Source organism: Mustela erminea, chromosome 16 (assembly GCF_009829155.1).
Source record: "Mustela erminea isolate mMusErm1 chromosome 16, mMusErm1.Pri, whole genome shotgun sequence".
NCBI classification, from domain to species: domain Eukaryota; kingdom Metazoa; phylum Chordata; class Mammalia; order Carnivora; family Mustelidae; genus Mustela; species Mustela erminea.
In genome coordinates this window covers 22,032,542-22,041,883 of record NC_045629.1, presented here as the reverse complement: position 1 = coordinate 22,041,883, position 9,342 = coordinate 22,032,542, and the positions used below count along the sequence as shown (strand labels likewise).

Below are 9,342 nucleotides of genomic sequence, written 5' to 3'. Positions count from 1 at the left end.
CATAATAAGACATATTCTTTTTTTCCCCCGAGTCTAGTTCTCTATATTAATGTTCAGTAGTTGTCAGATTTGTGATTCTGGAGTGTTTCGTATATCTCTCCCCATACCCCATCTTTCATTCCTTGTATCACTTCTAATCTCCCTGGGCTTTGCCTCTGTTAGCTTGCTTAAACAGCTGCCTCCTAATCCTATATAATCCATTGGACTTAAGTGCAAGTCTTTTTCTTATTTTCTCTTATATATCCTGAAGTTTTAATGTAAAATCTCTACTCCTCGTCAAACTTTAGTTCTCTCTTTTTGGAATTATAACCAGTAGAAGGAACTTGAAATTCTAGCAACTTGCCTATACTGGAACATACCTTCTTGTGAATGTAAAAAAAAAGTAAAGATATAAATGAATAAAATGAATATACACTGGTATTTCACAAAGAAGGAATTTTTAAACACATACATGTTCTTTCTCTGCTTCATGTGCATATTGTTAATTTTGTGTGAAATACTCTTTCCTATTCCATCCACCTGGCAAAATAAAAACCTGCTTATATTTGACTACTTTTTTGGAGCTTTCCTCACAGCCTGTATTTCCTTGGCTTTCTTTATGAACCATCTCAGCATTGTGTAGATGTTATTATGATCGCAGCTACCTCTTACATTACTTGTTTATTTTTACTTGTCTTTGGGATTTTACTTGACTCTGGGATTCTTGAAATAAAAATCTATGTACTAGTCACCTGTGTATTTCCAGTGCGTAGCCCAGGGCAGAGTATAAATAAGAGTTCAGTGAATGGTGTTGAACACTTGAATAAAAGTCTGATTACAACGGTGAGAGTCTATTTCCTATTACTTTGCAATTTTTCAAGATGGGGTACATTCTCATGATAACAAACGGCACATAAATGAGAAGAAGTCATTCTGAGTTAGTTGATGATAAATATTTTTATTTTAAAAACACTAAGAATTATCCAGCTGATTGAAAAATAACAGTTGCACTGTTATTAATAAACCAACATCTTTGTGCTGCGTTTGTTGTTGCAAAACCCTACCCACAAATCCATCTACAGAAAACATTAATTTTGGAAAGCCTATAAAAGAAAAATGGTAAATTACTGAAGGGATAAAATCTAAAAACCCATCCCCCATGTGGGAGATTTTTTTTCTTCCAACTTATCCAGATTTAGTTTTATTATGAATTAATCATCTGGCAAGGTCGAGCATCAAAAGAATAGGAAAGGAAAGGAGCCTATTAAAACAAGCTCCCTGGCAAGTGGGTGGGACACTGAAGGTTGCTAGTTTCAGGATGAAACATTTCTGGAGCTCCTCTAGATATTTCCCAAGAATTTCCACTGCCCTCTCACAAGAGATAGTTGGTGTGTAATATAGGTCCAGAATACTGAAAGCCAGGAAGGCATCACAGCCATGGGCAGGCTGTAAAAGGAGTCTTGACCTATACTGCCAGGTAGTCCCTCTAAGAGAGTGCTGGACCCTCATGCTCATCATAGCCAGCCAGCAGGAGATTTACATGATATGGTGTCTGACTCTGAAGACAGCCAGTCACGTTTCAGCATGTGAAATTAAGTGCTGCTATGGGAGACCATTCTTAATGATTTTGCATCTTATAAAGTGGCTCATTTTGCTGAATATATTCTGCAAACTGTACTGTGTCCCCAGCCTCTCTAACACATGGGAGTAAGATTTCATCACTCCTCTTAAGCATCTTGTCTTGATCGTCCTTCATCTGGACAACACTGCTAGTGGCCACTTAGTTGGAGGTGAGAAGGCCTTAGTCAGGGTCCTGGATGAGGTATGCCCTAGTGGTGAGAGGCCAAGGGGACATTGTGTGGGACTGGCCAGCTTCTCAGCCTCACCAGTGAGACACAACAAGGGACACCTTCATGCTCAGGAATTGCCTAAGAGGAATAGTATTTATATTTTTACAGATGCTAATGCATTCCTGTACCTAGAAAATAGTGAATTTGTGCATATCATCGCTTTTGAATCCTCAGGCTTAACTATGTACCATGGTTTTCCTGCTCTTTCAAAGGGAGGATGGGTTGCAGCAGGGGAATTAGAAGCTAAGAAACTGAAAACACATGCTTGTCTTCCAATGAGATTCCAATCCCTTAAAAAATAAACCCGGGTTTCATCCTTATGATAATTCTCTACATGAGCCATGGGCCACAAGGTGCAATCCTACATCCCTCTTTAGCTGTGATGAGACAGTGTCATGTGTTTCATGGCAAGATTCAGGAGCTCTTGCTTAGCTGTTAAATTTATTCTAACTGAATGATAGAATTTTATAACTGGAAAGAATGTTTATATCATTAAACTGACTTTCTTATTTGATAAGTGAATAACCAGAAATCTAAAATCGTTTAACGACTTACACAGGATTATAGAAATGGAAGCAAGGTCAGTGCTCTTTCCACTATACCAAGTTGACTTTATCAGGTAAGTTTTATTTTCCTTTAAACATCAAGGAAGTCTATATTCTTCAAAAGGTAGTGTCTGAATTTATTAATTATTCCTATAATGATCAACATTTTACTTTCCCCCTATGTAGGCAGGACAATGCCACCTGAAGTTGTCTATACTCTAATCCTTAGAATCTGCAGTTGTCACCTTAGAAGGCCTAGGGGTCTTTGCAGATGGAATTAAAGTTATAGACTTTAAGATACAGAGCTTGTTGGGTGGATCCAATGTTATCATATGGGCCTTTAAAAATGTAGGAGGAGGGTAGAATAGTAAGAGAGATGAGATAGAAGAAAAGAGACATTTGAAACCCCAGAAGGGTACCATTGCTGGCTTTGAAGATGAAGGGAGAAAGCCATGAACTAAGGTATACAGATAGTCTCTAGAAGTTTGTAAAGGCAAGAAAACAGATTCTCCTGTAAGCCTCCAGAAAGAACACAGCCCTGCTAACATCTTCCAACCTTGTGAAACATGAAACAAAGGAATCAACCACACCCACAAACTTCTGGCCACCAACTTTGTGGCAATTTATTACAATAGTAATAGAAAAAGAATACGTTCTTCCCCATTCCATTCATCTCCATTTCCACAATCTCCTTATAATCATCATTACCATTATCAATTGTCATCATTATCACTGTTGCCCCCTTTTGTTGATTGCCCCTTAAATAGGAGGTTCTGAGCTTAGTGCTTCAAATTCATTGTCTCTGATCTTTACAACAATTCTAGCAGGTAGACATTATGAAATGAGGTGACTGAATCAAGCAATTTGTCCTAGACCACAAAGATAAGAAGTATAGGGTCCTAGAGAACCCGTTCTGGATGAGACATTATTTCAACTTCATAGGTGGGCAAAAGTGAAAATACTGTATTATATACTTCTGCTATAATTTCCTTATCAGGGAAAAAGACTAAAAAAACCCCTTTTAAATTGATAAAGTCATGCTGAGGCAAGTGATTGTCAGCAGGGTTTAACAGTAGAGTAAAATAAAGTATGTGTTTATAGACAAGAAACTTAAAACATATTTTAGCCATAGATATCTAAATGAACATAGTATTTTGAACAATTTTATGGCATTAGAGGATACAATGTAGTAAACATTCCATCTACAAGCCTAGAGATTATTAAGATTAACTTTTGTGATTTTGCAAGAATCTTTTGCTGCTTAGATGCAGAGATTTTCTAATCTCTTCATTAACTGATCTAGTATTAAGTTCAAATTAGCTAAGCACTGTTGTGTTTACATCATCTGAATTAATTGGCTGAAAATATGCATTCTGGTCTTAGAGTGTTGAAACAGTTAAGAATATGCAGGGACTAGATGCTTACCAAACACCATTTGCTGACGTTCTAAATCTTTAGATTGCAGGAAGTCCTGGAGGCTGCGTGAGTCTGGGTTACCACATTAGGGCACCCAGTGCGAGGGCCAGTTGGAACCCAAGATGTAGGCAGTTTTAGTGGAGTTTTGAAATGGGACCTGGTGAACATCCTAGAAATCAGGGTGAGTGTTAGAAGGGAAAAAAAAGATAGAAAAAAGACTCATAGAAACACACACACACACACACACACACACACACACACACAGACTGGTAGAACAGATCTAGAAAAAAGACTTTTTAAAACAGAGATGTCAGGAAAGATACCTGTTACTTAAAAAAAAAAAATTTAAAAGAAGTTTAGTGTTTTAGGGTATAGAGGTTAAGATGAGTTAAGTTAAAACCAAAGAGATTTTAGGGTAGTTCTTTGGTGCCCCACCCCATTTTTAAAGCATTCAGTCCTTCATGCAAAATTATCAAGCCAACAGCTAACTTTTATTGAGCATTCACTACCAGAAAGTTTAATTGTCTGACCATTAGTTGATACTGTTAGTAAACAAAAGAGCTGGGATCTGGTTTTAATTCTTCCTGCTATCCATTTGTTTTTAACTGCTACACCACAATTTTGAACACATGTAGAATGTATAGTTGTGTCTGGTCAGGATGATTAAAGACTTTCATTTATGTCCTGAAATCCTGAGTCTAGGCCCATGAAGTACTGAAGAAGAAAGAGAGCTTAGGGTCATGTTCCTACTACCCTGGACAAAGATAAATAAGGCTCATAGTAAGATTCCTTCTCTCAGATTTCTCTTGGAAATCCAGACATCATGTTTTTCAATGTCTGCATAAAATGGAGAGAAAAGAAGGATAGAGGAGACAGAGAGTTGCCACAAATATCCATTCTTTCATTTGTCTTTAGCAATAGAACATCCAATGTTAATCTGGATGTCAATGTTCATAGCATTTTAGCTTTTGTAGCTCTTTCTGCTGCTAGGTTTATGTGATTTATGTGATTATACTTGAGACAATGAAGTAAAGAGGGCAGTTGTGTGGAACTTCTAAGAAGGCTCTTAGTAGGTGCTAGAACTTTGGAAGGAATACCATGTTGGTCCTTTTGCCATTACTTTTTCCTGCTGCCTGGAACAGGCCTGATAACTGGAGCTCCAGCAGCCATTTTGTACCATGAGGTGACCTTGAGGATGAGAGTCAGAATTCAGATTCTGGAGCAAAAGTCTAGGGGACTCCTAGGTTACATCAGTACTGGGCTTTCTACCCTGGACTTGAGAGAAATTGATTTGATGATCATTGGGAGTGTTATTTTGGGTTTTCTAAAAAAGTCAAGATAATATCACAACTGAAGACAATAGCTGCATGAATGAGAGTCTTCATAAAAGCAGACAGAATTGGGCATGTAAGAGGTTTATGGTGGCAAAAGTCAAGGTCTGTGGAGAGAAAAAAAAAAGGGGTGGGAAAGGAAGCCCTGGAAGGAGAGTCCCCTCTGCAGGGTAGTTCTACAAATGTTTTGACCAGACCAAAACTGTCCATCTAGGAAGCCCTGTTTCCCTCAAGTAGGGGCCTTCCCAAGTATCCCTCCCAGGCACGGGCCTGCGGTGGATCCCAGTATTTGGCTTGGAGCTGTGAGTGCAGTGGTGGGTTCAGAACACAGAAATTAGTCATTTGCGTCACACTTTCTAAAGAAGAACTGGTTGTGGTGCATTTTCATAGCCCCCAGAATGGTTCAGTTCTGATGATGTCTGTTTATGTGTAGACTCCTCTTACTCAAAAAATATTCTTAGAGATGGGAGTGGTGACAAACTGCCCCAGAATATTTTAATTGGGACAACCCAGAAACTGTGTCTTGGTGCTTCTTGTTACAAGTGTTCGTCAACGGTTGGGGTACCTGTTGTAGGCTGAATCCATTTTGGAGTAAGAAAGCATTCTTCTGTGGTTTGTCCCAGTTTGGAAAGTAAATGGGAACTCTTAACACAGATTCAGCCACAGCCAGTCCAAGGCTGGATGGTGGAGAATGCTGGTCTCACTCCTGCTACATCGAAGTCTGCCCAAGGCTACAATTCAGAGCTACCATTAAAAGCAGCACATTGCCAAAAACGTCAGATCCATGAATGCACTACAAAGACTATACATGGAAAATGTGCTTTTCCTATTGACTTGCTTGTATAAATAGCTTAGAGATGTTTTCCAAGTGCAAATCCCTAACACTTTAAAATTTTTACTTCACCCAGTGGAAAGAAAATACTCATTAATAGAACCACAAACCTCAACTTTTTGGCAGGAATTTTCAGCTCATTACATGGTAATTAATACTAATCTATATGCTAAAAGAGTAAAAAAAAAAATAACCTTTTTCCTTTGTTCCAATTTTTATACTGCTGTTCTGCCAGACAGCCAATAAACCTAAAACAGAATCCTTTGTGTTTTTTATGAGGCTATAACGCAAATGAAAAATTTCATGCTTGTGTTAAAGAGATCTATACATTTTTAAGGTCTTGATAAAAATTTGTTATTTTTTAAAAAGATTTTATTTATTCATTTGAGAGAGAGAAAAAGTACGAGTCGGGGAAGGGGTGTAGAGAGAGGGACAAGCTGACTCCCTGCCGAGCATGAAGATCTTGACCTGAGCTGAAGTCGCTTAACCAACTGAGCCACCCAGGTGCCCGTTATTATGTTTTAAATTACTAATGTCTCTACAATACATTGCAACAACTCTAGACCCAGCAACTAATAAAAATAATGCAAATAGTAGCAGGAATCCAAAGTCTCTTTAAATGCTTTTTTTAGATATGGCTTTATCTGGATTAGATTAATTAATCATGTGATTGCACTAATGGATTATATTTCATATGCTATCTTGTATCAGATATATCAGGCCTATTATGGAATTTAAAAGTATGGTCTCTGATGATTATTCTAAACTAAGCCACACAGAATGAATAGGAGAAAAAAATAGGAGAACATTTCAAAAATGTGAAATACAGTATGTTTTTGTTTGCATTTCCACATTCATATATATATATATCTATTTAAACTATAATAGCTTGGAAGAGAGGAGAGAAAAGATTTATCTTTCATTTTTCTTGAGATCTCAGGAAATAATGCTGATGATGACTATGGTGATGAATAAGAAAATGATTAAGGAAGTAAACAAAATATAATGATAGGAGGAGGACTGGTTGGGGGGGAAATAAGCTTTAAACATTACTATAAATGAGGTACTACACACTGCATTTATTGTGAAGTTAAATTATGTAGATTTGAAATGATATGACATGCATATTAAATTTTCATTTTATGCAAATTGAAATGGTATAAATCTTCCCAAATTAAAAATTACTCAAAATATTGTATATCTACAAAGGTTAAGGGGTTGATAAAATGTGTTTTTGCTACTGACATGCTGTCTGGAAACAAAAACATATGCCATCCTTTGTTAAGATTAAGTTTGTTCCTACGACAAATTTGAGTTATGCCAAGTCTTCAGGAATATGTCTCTTTCAGGCGTTGTGACTGCTATCCATTGTGTTTGGAGGATGCCTATTTGAAACACAGTTATGCCCAGTGAGGGTTTCTCAGTCCAGTGAGGGAGATGGAGAAGTACATAAATGATCTGATAAGGTAAAATATGAAATGACTGAGGCACACGCAGACTGTTTCCAAAGTACAGAGAAAGGATACCTGACCTAGCCTTAAAGGCAGGTAATCATCCTAAAGCAACTGGAACCTGAGTTGACTCATATACAGGAGTGGAATTTAGCTTGAAAAATTGTTGACTAGGGGGCACCTGGGTGGCTCAGTGGGTTAAAGCCTCTGTTTTCGGCTCAGGTCATGATTCCAGGGTCCTGGGATGGAGCCCAGCATCGGGCTCTCTGCTCAGCAGGGAGCCTGCTTCCTCCTCTCTCTCTTCCTGCCTCTCTGTCTACTTGTGATCTCTGTCTGTCAAATAAATAAATAAAATCTTAAAAAAAATATTGTTGACTAGATCTTGAGTCTTGTGGAAGGAATAACAGATTTGGACAGAGGAAACAGGATATGCAAAGTCATAGAGACACAGAAGCATTTTGGTTGGTTTGGAATGCAATGAGTAACAAGGCTAAAGAGATAATTGGCAGCCATATTATTCAGGGTTATGCTAAGGAATGTGAATAAAGTAGAGATATTAATACTTACTTCACAGACTTCAAGTAGCAGAATGACAGAGCCAATTTTTTTTTATAAAAATTATTTCAAAGGCAATATGGAAGATGATTGCTAAGATGTAGAGAAGAGGTAATATAAAATATGATGACGTGAAAAACTGAGGCAGTAGAAGTGGGGAAGAAAAAAGGATTATACTGGGGGAATCTTTACACAAAAAAATGAGTAAGTTTTGGTAATAGATTAACTTGGAGTGGGGGAAGGGAGTACTGGGAACGATGATGAATGTATGGATACACAGAGGTAGAATAAGAACTTAGATACCAATTGTATATGTGTGCTGAAGACAGAGAGGAATTTACTATAATCAGTAAGTTTTTGCCTAGAGTAGTGTGCAGTAAAGGATTAATTCAGCAGATCTGACTTGCCCAAATCCAGCATATTTCAAAGAAAAGTTCAGCTCTTGTCCATCTTCTGAAAGATAACCTCTAAGGCTCTTTCCCATTAAGAGTGTCTTTGTTTAGCTGAGGCCTTGGGTTATGCTAGACTGTTTATGCTAACAATGTGATTTATAGTGGGGGTCTATGGACACGCAGTATCAGCACCAAGAATAAGACAAGAATGCCCACTCTCATCACTACTATTCAACACAGAACTAGAAGTCCTAACTAGAGCAATCAGGCAAGAAAAAGAAACAAAACCCATCAGAATTGAAGAGTAAGAGGTAAAACTGTCTGAAATTTGCAGATGACATCATTTCATATATAGAAAACCCTACACTCAAAAAACTGTAAGATTTAATGAATGAATTCACTAAAGTTGCAGGATTCAAAATTAATGTACAATAATCAGTAGCATTGCTATACCCTAAAAATGGATTTTCTGAAAAAGAAATAAATTGACTCAATTTACAATAGCATCAAAACCAAGAAAATACTTAGGAATAAATTAAATAAGAAAGTGAAAGATCTCTACTCTGAAAACTATGAGACATTGATGAAAGAAATTGAAGAAATTTTCCATTTCTAAATGATTGGAACGGTATCTTTTGTTCATGGATTAGAATAATTAATATTGTTAAAGTGTCATTAATACCAAAGCCATTATAGATTTGATGCAATTCCTATCAAGGTTCCAATGACATCTTTTATAGTGGTAGAACAAACACTCCTAAAATTTATATAAAACTGTATGATTCCAATTAGAAATGCTAAGATAGAAGAACGTAAGAAGAAGACCTCATGCTTTCTGATTTAAGCTATATTCTAAAGTTATAGTCATCAGGGGCACATGGGTGGCTCAGTGGGTTAAAGCCTCTGCCTTTGGCTCAGGTCATGATCCCAGGGTTCTGGGATCGAGCCCCGTGCTGGGCTCTCTTCTCAGCAGGGAGCATGCTTCCCCCCA

The 9,342-nt window shown here is 37.4% G+C and overlaps 1 pseudogene; it reads right to left on the bottom strand.

The window, feature by feature from the left end:
• Positions 1-1,194: 1,194 nt before the first annotated feature.
• On the bottom strand, positions 1,195-1,834 carry LOC116575524 (annotated as a pseudogene).
• Positions 1,835-9,342: the final 7,508 nt, after the last annotated feature.